Genomic DNA, 20239 nt, shown 5'->3' with positions numbered 1-20239 from the left:
GATCACTTCAGTCTGTTCAGTTCCTGCTTTGACGTCATAAACACGCCCTGCGTTCGTTCGGCCAGCCACTCCCCCGTTTCCCCAGGCACGTCTGCGTTTTTACCTGACACGCCTGCGTTTTTTTAGCACACTCCCGGAAAACGGTCAGTTACCTCCCAGAAACACCCACTTCCTGTCAATCACTCACCGATCAGCAGAGCGACGGAAAAGAGTCGCAAGACCTCGTGTGAAACTGCATAGTTTTTTGTGAAAGTACGTCGCGCGGGCGCACTGCGGCCTCTAGGCATGCGCAGAAATGCCGATTTTTAGCCTGATTGCTGTGCTGCGAACAACGGCAGCTGTCGAACAACTCGGGATGAAACAACACCCCCCCCCCCCCAGTGAGATGGAAAAGCATCTCACTGGTGCGAATGCCTCTGCCTGATCTCCAGACAGAGGCGGTCACGGGGTGGGAGGAGGCGTGCCAACGGCATTAGAAAGCTGTTGGAGGGTCGCAGTCCGGACAACGCAGGTGTGTCCGGACCGTTGCGGGGGCGGGCGTCACAACCAGAACGCGGCGGATAGCCGCCTCCCAATACAGGCTGCGTATGTAGGGAGCTACTTGGCTGTTGCGAAAGCATCGCCAACGTGTGATGCTTTCGCACCCGTGCGGGTGGGGGGGGGAGTAGGGCCTGTCATGCGGGGCAGACTAGCTAGCCCCGTGCTGTCAGGGCATGTTGTGACTTGTAGTTCTGTAGTGGTTGGAGATCGTACTTATACTGTGCAGCTTACTATTCCTTACAGAGGTATGTGATGGAGAATGACCACGCGGCATTGCTGCCCGCTAAGTAATGAGACACACTGATGTATGACAGGAAATATAATTATACTGGTTTTAGAAAGAAGATTGCTGGAGGCTACTGTCACCAAATGTTTCCTGTCATGTGAGTCACTATATACAGTGTGTATTATACAGCATGCCAGCATATAGCTCCTTACACATTACACCCTGTCCACCATTAGTATTGTCCCTTACACCTGCGCTACCCTGGTGCAAGAGACCCCAACACTCAATATAGGACACAACTCTGGCTACATGGCAATATTTTGCAATTGTAGTCTTTAGTGCAGTTAGAAATTCAGCAGGGACCAGTTACAAATTGGCAATAAACATATAACTCATAAGAAATAGTTTCTGCACAATGCGCCTATTGCCGCCTGCATCCAGCGCTGTCCGCTCCAGCGCAGGTGCTTCCGCTGCCCATTTGCAGAACACGGCCCATCGCAGGACTTTGTGTCCATGTAACTGGGGGTTTTCTCCTTACATGCTGCTTATTGGAAAAAAATGTGCATATCATATAACCTGACAGTAATGAGATATTATTGATGCCCTTTGTGTGTCCCATTTGTAGGTGTTAATGTTATTTGGTGTATCTGTGCTGATATAAATGCGTTTTTGTACCAGGATAAAGAAAATAACCTCCGACTGGATGTAACGGCTGAGGCCTGATTTCTGTCATCTCCCAAAACAGGCCTGGTCAACCTGTGGCTCTCCAGTTGTTGTGAAACTACAAGTCCCAGCATGCCCTGTCACAGGTTTTCTAATAGTGAATGGTAAAACCGTGGCAGGGCATTCTGGGATGTGTAGTTCTACAACGGCTGAAGATCCACAGGCTGGTTAGGTCTGTACGGTCACCCGCACCCACACGGAATTTCAAGATTCCGTCCCTTCCAGCAATTTGCACATAAGGCGTTCTCAGCTAGGCCAAGTGCTGTAATGGCGTGCTGGTAACGCTGTGCGCAGATGGAGATCAGGAAACAAACAACACAGTACTTGTGGGTGGTGATGGGCACCAGTAGTAGTGAACCACTTGTGATTGGCTGATTGTGCCGCTGATGGTGATTGGCGATTTCTCCATCGGTCCGTCGCTGTGTGTGTATGTGCGGATGAAGCAAAAAACGCTCTCTTGCCGACTCTCTGATGCATTAGAGAACTGTTGGCAATTTGATTAATTTCGAATAGCAAATGTGTTTGCTGTGAGCAAAATGAATGTATAGAAATGTGGGCAAAGTGCAATGTTGTCTTATATGACCTTTGCCCGCATAAGCCATTTGCTGCCATTGCCGACCTGCGCTCATATTAAGATAGTATCTGCTTTCCATATAGTCGCAGCCGCAGATTTTATTTTTTTATAATTTGGGTGAATTGTGCCCATCTCTGTCTCATTCTGCAAAACCAAAAATGCTACAGCGAAACCTACTTAGCGGTAGCTGCTACCTGTTACCCTAATGTGCAATGTAAGGGCGTGCACTGAGCTATAAGCTTACCCAGGAGATCAGGTGCGTGATGCAGCACAGGTAAAGGTAACGCACGTAGGTGCCAGCTCTTACTTGCTGTATTGGCGCACTCACTCACTCACTCACTCACCACTTAGCAGGACAGGGTATACATACAGTAGTTCAAAAAAAAACAAAGATCCAAAACTACTGTGTCTCATCAGCCGCAATTCACCATCCATTCAGCCTGTAAAAGGCTACGCTTTGTAAATGGCCTGATCAAGGAGGCGCACAGTTACATCGCTTTCCATAGGGCAGCTGACGAGAGAGCCAGAATGAGACGACGGGGAGATGGTTTGGTCAGCTCTATGAATACATATTGGGGGCAATTCTGAGTTGATCGCAGCAGGAACTTTGTTAGCAGTTGGGCAAAACCATGTGCACTGCAGGGGGGGACAGATATAACATGTGCAGAGAGAGTTAGATTTGGGTGGGGTGTGTTCAATCTGCAATCTAAATTGCAGTGTAAAAATAAAGCAGCCAGTATTTACCCTGCACAGAAACAAAATAACCCCCCCAAATCTAACTCTCTCTGCACATGTTATATCTGCCTCCCCTGCAGTGCACATGGTTTTGCCCAACTGCTAACAAAGTTCCTGCTGCGATCAACTCAGAATTACCCCCAGTGTCTGCAGGCTGGAACATTGGTCAGGAGAGTGCAGACTATCCATTCACAAGTTACCGGTGACATCAGAGAGACTCCATGGCTATATCTCCTATATAATAGCCCTGTGATTCTGTGCCTGGGTTTCTAACGCTGGGCGTGGCTAGGAGCTCTCATTGGGTTAGTGGCAGGTCTATCACACCCAGTCCACAGCTGATTGGGCGAGAAACGCCCTCCCACACAGGTTACATCCAATGGGAGGCTCTGCCCCTGCTGTGTTTTCACAGAGCAGGATTAGCAATGGGACTGATGGAGCTGCAGCTCCAGACCCACACCCCAAAATAGGCCCCCCTGCATCTGCAGCATCACACCCTCCAACAATTTACACATAAACACCGATACACATTCGAAAAGGGGGCGTGGCCACGGGTACAGTGGCGTGGCCACGCCCCTTTTCCTATACTTTCAATGGAAGCTTGGAGAGTCAAAAAATGGTACAGACCATTAAAAAAAAGGGACTGTACCTGCCAAAAAAGGTCCAGCTGGAGCTGTAGATAGGGGAAAAAACAATCCTTTTACTGCAGCATCCTATGGGGGACATTCCAAGTTGATCGCTAGCTGCATTCGTTCCCTGTGCAGCGATCAGTTAAAAACTCGGCACTTCTGCGCATGCGTATGCAGCGCAATGCGCACGTGCGGCGTACTATTACAACGAACAATGTGTAGTTTTACACAGGGTCTAGCGATGCTTTTCAGTCGCACAGGCAGCCGCAGAGTGATTGACAGGAAGTGGGCATTTCTGGGTGTCAAATGACCGTTTTCACGGAGTGTTCGGAAAAACTCAGGCGTGGCTGACCGAACGCAGTGTGTGTTCATGAAATCAGGAACTGAATGGTCTGAAGTGATCGTAAGTGCCGAGTAGGTCTGAAGCTACTTTGAAACTGCACAAAAATGTTTTGTACCCGCCCTCCAATCCCTTCGTTCGCAATTCTGCTAAGCTAAAATACACTCCCAGTGGGCGGCGGCATAGCGTTTGCACAGCTGCTAAACACTGCTAGCAAGCAATCGACTCGGAATGACCACCAATGTCCTGCTGCCAGTCCACCTGCCCCCTCCGGCATCAACAATCCCCACTCCCTAGCCGCGCCGCAGGTGGAACAAAAGCTGCTGTGGCCACCGGCATAGATGTGTATGAAAGCCGCGCAGCCGAAGGCTTTCATAGGCCTCCCTGCGCCGCATACTCTCTGAGCCCCGGAGCCTGCTCTGCGTGTGATGTCACAGAAGTGCCTCCCCGCCACAGCCCACCCAGATCCCCAGAGGCCCTGACTCCGCAACACAGCATCTGGCCTGCCGGCCTGGAAGCCCCAAGATGGCTAATGTAACGGATAGAGAGGGTGATATCGTGGAGGGTATGTATGGACGCTGAAACAATGTAAAAGGTGACAGTGCTGTGCAGTGCAGTGGGTGTGCAGTCAGGGCCTGTGCTATGGTGTTCGGCGCCCCCCTGCAAACTATACATTTGCACCCTCGCATACTTTACAAACGCACAGCGTACCCCTGTAGTACTTACACATATAATGCCCCTAAACCAGTGACACTTACACAAATAACACCCCCTGTAGCAGTGACGCTTAGACACGTAATGCCCCCTGTAGCAGTGACGCTTTCACACGTAATGCCCCCTGTAGCAGTGACGCTTACACACGTAACGCCATCAGTACCAGTGCCGCTTAGACACGTAACGCCCCCTGTACCAGTGACGCTTACACACATTATGCAGCAGTCACAAATACACACACACAACAGACACATATATATACAAACACACACACATACATACTGTACATACATTACACACATACACAGTCACACATATATACAGTATACACAGACACTGTATATACACACACACACACACACACACACACTCACTCTCTTTCCAGACACTTATCTAATGAAGTCTGGCTGGCCGAAGCTGTAGCAGCTCATCCTCCTGCTGCAGCATGGTCCCGTATAGCTCCGCCCCTTACTCCCGTCTAGCTCCGCCCACTTTGGCTCCCTCCCGGCCACTGAATGTCACGAAGGGGAGGGGAGGGGTAGAGGAGGTTTTGTGCTGACAGCGCCGAGGGGGAGAAAAGGTTTTGTGCTTCCGGCGCCGCTGCATGTGTGACAGCAGCCGCCAGCAGCAGGGATAGCAGCAGCAGCTCAGCACAGGGATGCAGAGCAGGGAGAACGCCTCTCCTTCCTGGTGCCTCCCTGCACTGCATCCCTTTGTTGAGCGGCTAGCGCCGGCCCTGTGTGCAGTGTTAACTGACACTGCACAGCACTCTCACCTTTTACATTGTCCCAACACGCTGCATTACAGGGAAGTAGACGCACTACATAAACTACAGCTCCCAGCAGCCCTTAGCACCGAAGCATTCTGCCCCTTAGGGCTGCTGGGAGCTGTAGTTTATTGCGTACATCTTCTTCCCTGTAATGCGGCGCGTTGGGACACCGGCGCGAACAATAGCACTGCCTGCTGTGCGAGTCTCCGGGAGAGTTACTGCCAAAGGGAGGACAGCAGCTTAGCTGCTGACAGGAGGAGAAGCAGGATAAGCATTACCCGCCCCTCCCCCACTCACAGTACCTCCGGGCCCCATCCGCGGCACCCCCACACACACCCTCCAGCATCCGCGATAGCTCCGGACCCCCACCCGCAGCGACCCCGCACCAGTACCTCCCGCCGCACCACTGCATCTGCCCCTCCCTCACCCGGGGCAACCCCTGCAACTGCTCCTCCCCCACCCGCAGCGGCTCCGGACCACCACCCGCAGCACCCACGCACCCTCCTCCACCTGCGGCACCACTCCCGTGGCACCCCAGGATCCCATCCGCCTCTTCCCCGCGCCCCCTACTCCCCCAACCAAAGCACCTACTTGGTGATTCACCAGGCCCTGCGTGCGCTGTTCACGACGTTGCAAGGGCCTCCCACCCCTTAACCATTGCACGCCCTTTGTCCGTGCAATATTTAACCACTCACACAATTATGATTGGATGTAATACTCCATATAATAAAAATATTGCACGCCACAAGGGTGTGCAAGGGTTAAGGGGGCGTAGCCCCTTACGACGGTGTGAAGAGCGCACGTAGGGCGCGATGAATCACCTAATAAGGATATATTAGTTGAAATCTGTGTAAACTTCATTGAACAATTTTTACCGGTAAAAACCTTTGCCAGCCATATTTGCAGAAAACACACACTAAATAGTAAGAGTTTTGGTAGACTTACCATTGTTAACTCTTTTTCTGCAAGGTACATTGGGTTTCACAGGGAAACAATGGGGTGTAGAGATGGATCTGGATCCAGGCACCAACAAGCAAAGCTTTAGCTGTCCCAGGATGCATTGGGGACTCTTCTATAACCCCGCCTCCAGGCACTGTGAGTTCAGTTTCCTTAAACAGTCCAATGCAGGAGCAGGTAAGAGAGAAGGTAGATGTTAGTCACATAGAACCACATTCTCACGCAGAGACGGCCCTAACCAATATGATGCCCTAGGCAAGATGTTGGCTGGTGTCCCCTAGCACCATCACTAGTTCTGCCTCTGACCCTCCACCCCTTTCCCAGCACCATCACCCCTCACCCATAGCAGTCCTTATTTTGGTGTTCCCACCCCCTATGTTTTAAATAGGAATAAAAAGGGGTGCATTTTTGCTGGCATGGTCACACAACAGTACCCCCAATTCAAATTATGCCACGCAGTACTGCAACTTTATTCACATTTTATCAAGCAATAGTGTCCCTTATTCACATTACATCACACTGAATTGCTCCTTATTCACATTACATCACGCCATATTGCTCTTTATTCACATTAGACCACACAGTAGTGCCCTTTCTATACGTTACGACACACAGTAGAGCACCTTATACACATAATGCCACACATTAGTAATGCATTTATACACATACCACACATTAATGCCTCTCACACATATGACACACATTATTAATGTCCTTATAAACATAATGCACCTTACACATAATGCCAACCTTTATTAATGCCCTTATACACATAATGCCCCTTACACATATGCTGAACACTATTGCACAACCAACCCACTCACACACAGTACTCACATGGCCGCTAACACTGTGACCTCTGCCTCTGCCTGGATACAGATGTGTCCTCATACATCTTGCCTCAATGCGCCATGCGGCAAGAGATGCCTGTCCAGAGTCAGCCAGCAGCACTGCTAACGTCGGGAGACTTTTTTTTTATGAAAATGCATCTTGTTTGCATTGCTATGTGGCTAGGATGCACAAGCAGCTTCTGCTGATTAAAATGATATGCGGCATGCCTATATTCTGTGTGCGACTGTGGCTATATCTGCATATGAAATGCTACACACAGAATATAGGCATGCCGAACATCATTTTAATCAGAAGAAGCTGCTTGTGCCCCTAGGCATTTGCCTAGTCTGCCTATGCCTATGGCCGGCTCTGGATAAAGGGGTCGATTTATTAACATTATATTTACTAATAAAACGTGAATAAGGGAGTTTTCTGTTTTCACACCCTTTTCACATTATTTTAGTATCATTTAAATGTATTAAAGGGCTTTTGGAGCAGTTTTCATGAAAAACTGCTCCAAACCATTTAATTGTCATTTTTTAGTAACCCAGATCGCATTCCCCATACATATAATGGGAAATGCGATGTGGCTGAATTTACTAAAAAATAAAGGATTTTAATTACCTACCGGTAAATCCTTTCCTCGTAGTCCTTAGAGGATACTGGGGTTCCATTTAGTACCATGGGGTACAGACAGGTCCACTAGGAGCCATGAGCACTTCAAGAATTTGATAGTGTGGGCTGGCTCCTCCCTCTATGCCCCTCCTACCAGACTCAGTCTAGGAAACTGGGCCCGAGGAGACGGATATAAAGATAGTGGTGAGATTCCGAACCAGCACACACAAAACAAGAGGAAAACTATGCTAACTCAACTTTACACAGGAACAGCAACAGCTGAACCAACAATACTTAACCAAGTAACAGTACAGGAAGAATGAAGCACCGGGCGGGCGCCCAGTATCCTCTACGGACTACGAGAAAAGCAGTTACCGGTAGGTAATTAAAATCCTATTTTCTCTTACGTCCTAGAGGATACTGGGGTTCCATTTAGTACCATGGGGATGTACCGAAGCTCCCAAACCGGGTGGGAGAGTGCTGAGGTTCCTGCAGAACTGATTGACCAAACTGAAGGTCCTCAGAGGGCAAAGTATCAAACTTGTAGAACTTAGCAAACGTGTTTGAACCTGACCAAGTAGCTGCTCGGCAGAGCTGTAAAGCCGAGACACCCCGGGCAGCCGCCCAGGAAGAACCCACCGACCTAGTAGAGTGGGCCTGTACAGATTTTGGACCCGGCAAACCTGCTGTGGAATAAGCATGCTAGATAGTGAGCCTGATCCAGTGTGCAATTGTCTGCTTTGAAGCAGGACACCCAATTTTATTGGGATCATATAGAACGAACAGCGATTCGGATTTCCTGTGATGAGCTGTCCTCTTTATGAAGACCTCCAAAGCCCTCACAACATACAAAGACTTTGAAGTAGCGGAAGTGTCGGTGATAACCAGAACCACAATAGGTTGGTTGATGTGAAACGCAGACACCACTTTTGGAAGAAATTGCTGACAAGTTCTGACTTCAGCTCTGTCCTCATGGAAAATTTAATAGGGGCTCTTGTGAGACAAAGCCCCCAGCTCCGACACACATCTTGCTGAAGCCAAGGCCAACAGTGTGATGGTCTTCCACGTAAGATATTTTACGTCCACCTCCTGTAATGGTTCAAACCAGTCCAATTGGAGGAACTGCAGCACCAAATTGAGATCCCAAGGTGCTGTGGGAGGCACAAAGGGAGTTTGGATGTGCAGAACACCTTTCAAAAACGTCTGGACCTCAGGAAGAGAAGCCAACTGTTTTTGAAAGAAAATGGATAAGGCCAAAATCTGGACTTTTATGGAGCCCAGACAGAGGCCCACATCCACACCTGCTTGTAGAAAAAGCAGGAAACGTCCCAGGTGAAATTCCACCGCAGAATAAGTTCTGCTGTCACACCAAGAGACGTATTTCTTCCAAATACGGTGGTAATGTTTAGACGTTACCCCTTTCCTGGCTTGGATCATCATAGTCAGGATAACTGTTAGGGATCCCTCTTCTGGCTAGAATCAGATGTTCAACTTCCATTCCATCAAACATAGCCACGGTAAGTCCTGATAGACGAATGGGCCCTGTTGCAGAAAATCCTCATGAAGAGGTAGAGGCCACGGATCTTCGAGGAGCATCTCCAGAAGAACCGCGTACCAGGCCCTTCTTGGCCAGTCCGGAGCAATTAGTATTGCTTGAACATTTTCCCTTTTTTATTCTTTTGAGAATTATTGGGATCAGAGGAAGTGGAGGAAACACGTACACCATCTGATAGTCCCATGGGGTCATCAGGGCGTCTACCACCACTGCCTGCGGGTCTCTCGACCTGGAACAATACCGCTTTAGCTTCTTGTTGCGATGAGAGGCCATCATGTCGATTTGTAAATATCCCCACCAATGCATCAAGCACCTGAACACTTCCAGATGAAGGCCCCACTCCCCCGGGTGCAGGTCGTGTGCTAAGTAAGTCTGCTTCCCAGTTGTCTACTCCCAGAATGAAGACCACTGACAACGCCAAAGCATTTTTTTCTGCCCGCAGGAGAATTCTTGACACCTTTGACATTGCTGCTGTGCATTCCGTTCCACCCTGTCGGTTTATGTACATCACTGCCATCACATTGTCCGACTGTACCTGAATGGCCCGATCGTGAAGAAGATGTGAGACCTGCAGAAGGGCGTTGTATACGGCCCTGAGTTCCAGAATGTTGATTGGAAGGATGACTTCCTGACTTGACCATCTTCCTTGAAACTGCACCCCCTGGGTGACTGCTCCCCAACCTCTGAGGCTTGCATCTGTGGTTAACAGGATCTAGTCCTGAATTCCGAACCTCCGACCCTCGATGAGGTGAGAAATCTGTAGCCACTACAGAAGGGAGATCCTGGCTTTTGGCGACAGATGGATCCTCTGGTGCATGTGAAGATGCTATCCAGACCATTTGTCCAACATATCGAGCTGGAAGGGTCTTGCGTGAAACCTTCCGTATTGAAGTGCTACGAAAAAAAGGCCTTTTGTTTTCCCCAGCACCCTGAATGATAACAGTAACCAGATTTAAATTTTCCTTGCTTAGAAATACCCCTCCCTTTCAAGCACCTGAATGATATCACTAAGCTAATTGAGCATCTGTCACTATATATGTGTATTGAAGTGCCACGTAACAGGCCACCATTTTTCCCAGAAATATCCTGGTTGGCTTCAGGACATCCCAAATCATCGGTTGGATTACCAATGCCTTTTCCAACGGAAGGAACACTTTCTGCGACTCCGTGTCCAGTATCATTCCCAGGAATGGGAGCCTCCGTGTTGGCTCTAGGTGAGATTTCGTAAGGTTCAGAATCCACCTGTGATCCTGGAGTAGTTGGGTTGTGAGGCCAATGCTGTCCAGCAACCTCTGCCTGGACGGCGCCTTTATCAGAAGAACGTCCAGGTACGGAATTATGTTCACTCCCTGTTTGCGGAGTATAAACATCTCTGCCATCACTTTGGTGAACACCCTCAGTGCCGTGATTCTGATTCTGAAATGGCAGGGCCTGGAACTGGTAGTGACAGTCCTGTAGTGCAAACTGTAGATAAGGCTGATGAGGCGGCCAGATCGGAATGTGAAGCTACACATCCTTATATCCAGCGACACTAGGAATTCCCCTTCCTCCAGACCTGAGATCACCACTCTCAGAGACTCCATCTTGAACTTGAACACTCTTAAGAATGGGTTCAAGGACTTGAGGTTCAGAATTGGTCATACAGAATTGTTCGGATTCGGTACTACAAACAAGTTGGAATAGTACCCCTTGTTGTGTAGATGAGGTGGAACTGGAACAATGACTTGAGTCTGTACCAGTTTTCAGATGGCCTGCTGTAAAGTTATACTTGCCTCTTGTGAAGCTGGTAAGCCTGATTTGAAGAATCAGTGAGGTGGGAGCTCTTGGAACTCCAGTCTTTAGCCCTGGGAAATAAGATCTATGACCCAGGGATCCCGGCATGAACTTGACCAGATGTGACTGAAGAATTTTAGTCGGGCTCCCACCTGGCAGTCCTCCAGGCATCATGGTCCACCGTCATGCTGAAAGCTTTGAGGAAGCAGAGCCTGAGCTCTGTTCCTGAGCACCTGCAGTTGCTGGTCTGCGGAGTTTACCTCTTGCGCCTCTGGAGGCTGTAGAAGCACCTCTGGATTTTCCCTTAAACTTGGCTGTCCGAAAGGACTGTAAATTTGAAGCTGAATCAGCTTTTCTGGCTGGGGGAGCTGCGGAGAGAAGATACATAGACATACCCGCAGTAGCTTTGGAGATCCATTTGTCTAGTTCGTCTCCAAACAAGGCCTCTCCTGTGAATGGTAGGCCTACCACGCCTTTCCTGGAGTCCGCATCCGCAGTCCACTGGCGTAGCCACAAGCCCCTGCGTGCTGACACTGCCATAGCGGTGGTGCGTGCATTAAGCAAACCAATCTCTTTTATGGCTTCCACCATAAAGTTCGCAGAGTCCTGTATATGCTGCAGGAGTAAAACAACATTTCTGCTAGACAAGGAATGTATCCTCTCAATTAGTTTAACTGACCATTTAGCAATGACTTCTGTGATCCACACACATGCAATAGTGGGTCTCCGGTCCACCCCAGCAGCTGTGTACAATGGCCCTCATTCCGAGTTGTTCGCTCGGTAAAAATCTTCGCATCGCAGCGATTTTCCGCTTAATGCGCATGCGCAATGTTCGCACTGTGACTGCGCCAAGTAAATTTGCTATGCACTTAGTAATTTTACTCACGGCTTTTTCATCGTTCTGGCGATCGTAATGTGATTGACAGGAAATGGGTGTTACTGGGCGGAAACAGGCCGTTTTATGGGCGTGTGGGAAAAAACGCTACCGTTTCCGGAAAAAACGCAGGAGTGGCCGGAGAAACGGAGGAGTGTCTGGGCGAACGCTGGGTGTGTTTGTGACGTCGAACCAGGAACGACAAGCACTGAACTGATCGCAGATGCCGAGTAAGTCTGGAGCTACACAGAAACTGCTACGAGGTGTGTAATCGCAATATTGCGAATACATCGTTCGCAATTTTAAGATGCTAAGATTCACTCCCAGTAGGCGGCGGCTTAGCATGAGCAAATCTGCTAAAATCCGCTTGCGAGCGAACAACTCGGAATGACCTCCAATGATTTGAGTGTAGTCTCAATTTTACGATCAGTCGTATCTTTTAGGGAGGCTGCACCAGGGACAAGCAATACAATTTTACGTGACAGCCTAGAGACTGATGCGTCCACTATCGGTGGATTTTCCCATTCTTTCCTATCCTCCAGAGGAAAAGGAAAAGATGAGAGCAACCTTTTAGGGATTTGAAATTTCTTATCAGGATTAACCCACTGTTCTTCAAACAGGGTATTCAATTCCTTTGATGCCGGAAAAGTGACTGAGGACTTATTTTTTACATTAAAATAAGATTCCTCACATTCCTGTGACACCTTATCAGGAATTTGCAGAACCTCTCTGATAGCCTCTATAAGAGCCTCTATTTCCTGTGACAGAGTTGCACCCCCCCCCCCCTCCCCCTCCCCCCTCCAAATCCACCTCAGCCTCCTCCATGTCTGACTCGTCAGCATCAGAGTCAGATTGCAGGATATGGGCCAGAGATCGTTTTTGTGGACAAATGGGAGGGGACTGAGATGCTGGTTTGGGGACTGAGACTCTATTCATAAACTCATCCACAGTCTGTCTTAAGTATTGCGTCTCTTTCTCATTGCGGGATAGCTTTGTAGAAATGTTTGAGATTAGTCCCTTATTGGAAGTAACCCAATCCAGTTCATCCCCGCTATTCTGGGAAGGTGCACTGCCCTGAGTACCCAGTAGTGAGCTCCCTGGTGAAGAGGAACACTCCGCTGTACAAGAGACAGACTCTTTGCCTGACATAATGTAAATGTGACAACACACACACACAGGAAAAGGTTAAGCAAAATTAACCCACAAAGAGCCTTTCAGGGAGACACAGAGTATTTTGGAGCTAGCCCCCACCGCGCCCTTATCGATAATGCCAAACTTAGCCGGGTCGCAGATTAAGTACCCTAATAGGGGATTTAGTACACTAATAATCCCCCCCCCTGCTATGACCCCCTGGTACCACTGAGGTAATCTGGAGTCACACTGGAGGAGCTGCGCATCCCTGTCAGTTAGCATCTGTGTCCACTGCAGAGGGAAAATGACGCTGGTGATCTGCTGGATCTGCTCATAGTGAAGGCCCCTTTAATGGCGTGCGGTCTTCCTGCTTTTTTTATACTGGCTGAGGTAATCTGGTGCTTAAAATGGAGAGAAAGACGTTTTAAGGCTGTTTTTCCCAATGTGGGTACTGTGTACAGTGTACTGAGACGCAGCTGTGTACTGTGTCTGGAGACGCTTTCCGCCCCGGTTAGAAGCCGTGCATCTCTGTACCCTCATGCCGCCATAATGGCCGGCGACCCCCTAGCTGGGACCCTGGCTTAGTACTCACCACTCTTCTTTCTTCTGGCTCTGTTAGGGGTGACGGCGTGCTGCGGTAATGTACGCTTGCCGTGGTGGGGCTTGCGAATAGTTCCCTCGGAAGCTCAGTGTCCTGTCAGCGGGGAATGGGACCATTAACTCTTCAAGAGGTTGGGCCGTCCCCCCCCTAAGTCCCATGAAGCAGGCAGGCTGGTGCCATCCAGCCCTGCCTGAAAATAACAAACATAGAAAATAAATGCAGAAAACTCTTCAGGAGCTTCTATAAGCGTGACCGGCTCCTCCGGGCACATTTTTCTAAACTGAGTCTGGTAGGAGGGGCATAGAGGGAGGAGCCAGAGCACACTATCAAATTCTTGAAGTGCCCATGGTGCCTAGTGGACCCGTCTGTACCCCATGGTACTAAATGGAACCCCAGTATCCTCTAGGATGTAAGAGAATTTTTTTTTATAAAATACAGCAGGGTGCCCTATGATAATTTCGCCAGCTCAGTCTGGAGAGATCACTGCACCCTTTTGCCCAGCTTTCTCTGCCCCTGAGAAAGTTGTGCGGGGACGCGGCAGTGTGATCAGCTATGTGTGTCCAATGGACACACAAGCGGATCACAGTGTTAAAAAAAGAAAAAAAAAGTAAAACAACCCAAAAAACATACAAAAAGCTCCGGTGAGCGCTGCCGGGCGCCGGGTCACCCACAAGCTGCGCTGTGACCCTGGTGCAGTAAAGTGACGCTGCAAAGTGGCAGCACACTTTACAGCACTGGGGGTCACAGTGCAGAATAAGGACCCTGCGCCCGGCAGCCTCCTGGAGCAGCGGACACCGTCACCTTTGACTGGTAAGTATGAATCCCGGGGGGCTCTTTTGCATGCGGGGGTAGTCGGAACGGGGGAATGGGACCAGCGGCGACGGTAGCGACGGGTGGCGGCGCATGCGAAGCAGGACATCTGGGTTTTTTTTTACAAAAATTACCCCAATGATGCTGCGGAATGGCACCGCAGGGACAGAGCTTGAGATCAAGCTCTGTCCCTGCATGCGATAATTGATACATCCACATGATGTACTCGATTATCGCAGTGCAAGTTGGGTCGAGTTTATCACCTGTCATCTGCGTCATCAAATGCGGATGGTGATAAATAGACCCCAAAGTGAGAAGAGATAAAGCAGCAGCCAATCAGCGCCTAACTGTCATGCATATCTCCCAACTGTCCTGATTTTTGCGGGACAGTCCTGTTTTTGGGCACTGTCCCGCTGTGTCCTGCGGGGGAAGGGAGGGGGGCAGTTGGGTGGCTCCCTGTCACTCAGCTCTGCTTAGCAGAGCAGCAGTGAATAGATGCTGTGCGCATGCGCAGAATTAAAATGTTATTCCCGCCGGCAGCCACTAGATGGCGTTGAAAGAAGCTGTTCAAATGTAACTCCGTTCGGGCGAGAACGGTTGCCGGCGTCTACATTTCAGCTCGCGCCTGCCGGGTGTGGCGAGCTGAAATGTGTGAAAAGTGATCCGTTTGGACGCCCAAACGGCACTTTTCCCAATCACGCCCATTAGTTTAGTCGGGTTTATCAGCGTAAACCTGACACTAATGGGCGCAATCAGTGCGATAGGGGACATCAATTGCATATCGCCCCATGCGATCTCCCGACACTTTAGACGGGAGATCGGGGGGCGATAACAATTAAATTCCCCCCCTAAATGTTGGGAAGTATGGTCATGTTACAGGCTGTGCTTGAAAAAATAAGAATTTACTTACCGATAATTCTATTTCTCGTAGTCCGTAGTGGATGCTGGGAACTCCGTAAGGACCATGGGGAATAGCGGCTCCGCAGGAGACTGGGCACAAAAGTAAAGCTTTAGGACTACCTGGTGTGCACAGGCTCCTCCCCCTATGACCCTCCTCCAAGCCTCAGTTAGGACACTGTGCCCGGACGAGCGTACACAATAAGGAAGGATTTATGAATCCCGGGTAAGACTCATACCAGCCACACCAATCACACCGTACAACCTGTGATCTGAACCCAGTTAACAGCATGATAACAGAGGAGCCTCTGGATAGATGGCTCACAACAACAATAACCCGATTTAGTTAACAATAACTATGTACAAGTATTGCAGACAATCCGCACTTGGGATGGGCGCCCAGCATCCACTACGGACTACGAGAAATAGAATTATCGGTAAGTAAATTCTTATTTTCTCTGACGTCCTAGTGGATGCTGGGAACTCCGTAAGGACCATGGGGATTATACCAAAGCTCCCAAATGGGCGGGAGAGTGCGGATGACTCTGCAGCACCGAATGAGAGAACTCCAGGTCCTCCTCAGCCAGGGTATCAAATTTGTAGAATTTAGCAAACGTGTTTGCCCCTGACCAAATAGCTGCTCGGCAAAGTTGTAAAGCCGAGACCCCTCGGGCAGCCGCCCAAGATGAGCCCACCTTCCTTGTGGAATGGGCTTTTACAGATTTTGGCTGTGGCAGGCCTGCCACAGAATGTGCAAGCTGAATTGTATTACAAATCCAACGAGCAATAGTCTGCTTAGAAGCAGGAGCACCCAGCTTGTTGGGTGCATACAGGATAAACAGCGAGTCAGATTTTCTGACTCCAGCCGTCCTGGAAACATATATTTTCAGGGCCCTGACTATGTCCAACAACTTGGAGTCCTCCAAGTCACTAGTAGCCGCAGGTACCACAATAGGTTGGTTCAGATGAAACGCTGAAACCACCTTAGGGAGAAAATGAGGACGAGTCCTCAATTCCGCCCTGTCTGAATGGAAGATCAGATAAGGGCTTTTACAGGATAAAGCCGCCAATTCTGACACGCGCCTGGCCGAGGCCAGGGCCAACAGCATGACCACTTTCCATGTGAGATATTTTAACTCCACAGATTCAAGTGGTTCAAACCATTGTGACTTTAGGAACCCCAAAACTACATTGAGATCCCAAGGTGCCACTGGAGGCACAAAAGGAGGCTGTATATGCAGTACCCCTTTTACAAACGTCAGAACTTCAGGAACTGAAGCTAGTTCTTTCTGGAAGAAAATTGACAGGGCCGAAATTTGAACCTTAATGGACCCCAATTTTAGGCCCATAGACACTCCTGTTTGCAGGAAATGCAGGAATCGACCTAGTTGAAATTCCTCCATCGGGGCCTTACTGGCTGTCACGATCCGGGTATCTGGACGCCATTTCTTACCCATCAGATGCCTCCTAAGGCTGGCTCAGCGCTCCAGGACCGGATCCCATCTGTTATCCTGATGTGTACATTCCTGTATCCTCTCCTGTCTCTCTGGGACGCTGTCACAGTAAACGCCATATTACACCTGGCATGGCGTCTCCCGCGGCCTCCGCCGCCGTCCCTGAACTTCTGCATGCAGAGTGTCTGAGTGGCGATTACGTCAGCCGCGGCCTCCGCTGTGTCCGCGTGGTTGGATGTGCATCTGTCAGCCTGGCGCCTCCTGTCTCCGGTGGCCGGCGCCGCCATTACTGTTTTCATTACCACATGGATTACAAACCAAACTTCCCTCCAAGTGTCTGCATGGGCGCAGCCATCTTGGATTCTGTCAGCTGATCATTTCCACCAATCTGTTCTCAGTATTGATAATCTGCATAATTGCCTAGCCAATCCCTTCCTTGCTGCAGGTATAAATACACTGTGCCTGAGCAAGGAAGGCGTCAGTGCTTTGGTTGTCAAACCTAGTTCCTGTTTGTCTCTCTCCTGTGATTGTCTTCCAGGTTCCAGCTCCTGTCTCAAGACTTCCACCATAGAGACCCGCACCAGCATTCCACCTGCGGTGTAGCCTGACTCTCCAATCCATTGTGGATTCATCTGTTTCCAGCTACAACATTACCTGCTTCCAGCTCAGCTTCCAGCAGAGTACAGCTTCCCTTAAAGGGCCGGTGTCCTTTCTACACTTTACCACTCTCCACCGGTATTATTATTTCTCCGCTCTCAAGTTCTACATTTCAGTTCATATTTCATCGCTCCCAAGTTCATTTATTATTTAACTGGTTCCAGCCAGTATCCACTCCGTGCTAACAACAGTCTGGTTCCAGCCAGTATCCACAGCAGCTGTTTTATCTTCAGCAACCCAGCTTTTCCTGGAACACCAGCTGGCACAATCCTGGGTTATCTCTATTGCTACAGTCGGGCCTGGTAAGGACTTTCCATCTAGAAGATCATAAGAACTATCTCACACTACCAGTGCCCTGTGGCTCCTGCCATCCTGTAGTACCCAGGAACTGTATTTATTCTTTGCTGACTTTTACGTTTTCTTTTACTGCTGCTGTGTTGCGGAGTTGTCATAATAAACATCATTGACTTTTATCCAAGTTGTCGTGGTCACGCCTTCGGGCAGTTATTATTCATGTTACTTACATGTCCAGGGGTCTGATACAACCTCCCAGGTTCCGGTACATCTCAGCCCCTACAACTGAGGCTGCCTCCCGTCAGCTCAGGCCCTCAGTTGTGACAGTAAGCACTGACCTAATGAATCCAGCCGGAGACCAGGATCAAGCGGCCAGGCCGATGCAAGAACTGGCAGCCCGACTAGAACATCAGGAGGCTGCACAGGGCCACATCATCCGCTGTCTCCAGGATCTCTCTACTCGGCTGGATGGGATTCAGACAACTCTCCGTGGATCAGGCGCGTCTGGTGCGTCAACCACAGTGACTCCAGCTATAACCCCACCCACCTTACCCATTTCTGCTCCACGTCTTCATCTTCCAACGCCAGCAAAATTTGACGGATCTCCAAGATTCTGCAGGGGATTTCTCAACCAGTGTGAGATTCAGTTTGAGCTACAACCTGGCAATTTTCCCAGTGACCGTACAAAAATTGCCTACATTATTTCTCTTCTCAGTGGCTCAGCCCTTGATTGGGCATCACCGTTATGGGAGAGGTCCGACACCCTGCTATCTTCCTACACTGCCTTCGTGTCAACATTCAGGCGCATCTTCGACGAGCCAGGCCGGGTAACCTCAGCTTCATCCGAGATTCTCCGTTTACGCCAGGGGTCACGTACTGTAGGACAATATCTGATACAGTTCCAGATCCTGGCATCCGAACTGGCATGGAACGACGAGGCCCTGTATGCTGCATTCTGGCATGGCTTATCTGAGCGTATTAAAGATGAGTTAGCTACCAGAGACTTACCTTCTAAGTTAGATGAGCTAATCTCACTCTGTACGAAAGTTGATTTACGTTTCAGAGAGAGAGCAACTGAGCGTGGAAGGTCATCTGCTCCAAAATCTTCTGCTCCTCCTCCTCGTCAACTGTCACCATCTAAAGATGAGCCCATGCAACTTGGCCGTTCCCGTTTAACTCCTGCTGAGCGCCGAAGACGTCTCTCCGAGTTTCTCTGTCTCTATTGTGCAGCTCCGTCTCACACCATTAATGCCTGTCCCAAACGTCCGGGAAACTCCAAATCCTAGCTCGCCAAGGAGAGGGCCGGCTAGGAGTAATGATCTCCTCTCCATCTCCTCAAGATTGTAATCTCCCAGTCTCGCTTCAAGTTGCTCAACGTTATCGGAACGTCATTGCCCTCCTTGATTCCGGAGCAGCTGGGAACTTTATTACCGAAGCCTATGTTAAACGGTGGTCCCTACCCACCGAGAGACTTCCTTCGTCCATTTCTTTAACTGCCGTGGATGGCAGCAAAATTTTTGATGCAGTTATTTCTTTAAGGACTCTACCAGTTCGTCTGAGAGTGGGAGTTCTTCATTCCGAACTTATTTCTTTTTTAGTGATTCCAAGAGCCACACATCCTGTGGTCCTGGGCCTTCCATGGCTCCGTCTTCACAATCCTACAATTGATTGGACGACTACGCAAATCCTGGCATGGGGTTCCTCCTGTGCTGAGACATGTTTGTTTAAAGTATTGCCTGTCTGTTCTTCCTCCCCCAGGTCGTCTGATGTTCCACCTCCTCCATATCAAGATTTCATGGATGTGTTCAGTAAAGCTTCTGCTGATATCCTTCCTCCTCATAGAGAATGGGACTGTCCGATTGATCTCGTTCCAGGGAAGGTTCCACCTCGAGGCCGAACTTATCCGTTGTCTCTGCCTGAGACGCATTCTATGGAGGAATATATTAAAGAGAACCTAGCAAAGGGGTTCATTCGACCTTCTTCTTCTCCAGCCGGCGCAGGCTTCTTTTTTGTAAAAAAGAAAGATGGTGGTCTGCGGCCGTGCATCGACTACAGAGGTTTGAACGACATTACCATCAAGAACCGTTATCCTTTACCCCTGATTACTGAGCTCTTTGACAGAGTTAGTGGAGCTACCATCTTTACAAAGCTGGACTTGCGAGGTGCATACAATCTCATCCGGATCCGTGAGGGTGACGAGTGGAAGACCGCCTTTAACACCCGTGACGGACATTATGAGTACCTCGTCATGCCCTTCGGATTGAGCAATGCTCCAGCTGTCTTCCAGCATTTTGTCAATGAGATCTTCAGAGACATTCTATACCGTCATGTCGTGGTCTATCTAGACGATATCCTCATTTTTGCCAACGATTTAGAGGAACATCGTTTTTGGGTTAAAGAGGTTCTGTCCCGTCTCCGTGTCAATCATCTCTATTGCAAATTAGAAAAATGCGTCTTTGAAGTCAAGTCCATTCCGTTTCTAGGGTACATTGTGTCCGGTTCCGGACTAGAGATGGATCCTGAGAAACTACAAGCAATCCAAA

At 49.3% G+C, this 20239-nt stretch overlaps 1 protein-coding gene across 1 annotated transcript in view; it reads right to left on the bottom strand.

Annotated features, from left to right (window-relative positions):
- GDPD5 (glycerophosphodiester phosphodiesterase domain containing 5) overlaps positions 1–20239 on the bottom strand; it is a 307956-nt gene that overhangs the window by 279228 nt on the left and 8489 nt on the right. Inside the window, exon 2 of the mRNA XM_063951228.1 lies at positions 6193–6356. The gene's annotated coding sequence lies outside the window, so the exon portion shown is untranslated. The remainder of the gene's footprint in view (positions 1–6192; positions 6357–20239) is intronic.

This window comes from Pseudophryne corroboree, chromosome 2 (assembly GCF_028390025.1).
Source record: "Pseudophryne corroboree isolate aPseCor3 chromosome 2, aPseCor3.hap2, whole genome shotgun sequence".
Lineage (NCBI taxonomy): Eukaryota > Metazoa > Chordata > Amphibia > Anura > Myobatrachidae > Pseudophryne > Pseudophryne corroboree.
Note: the sequence above shows the minus strand (reverse complement) of the source record. Positions and strands in the feature narration are given on the sequence as shown.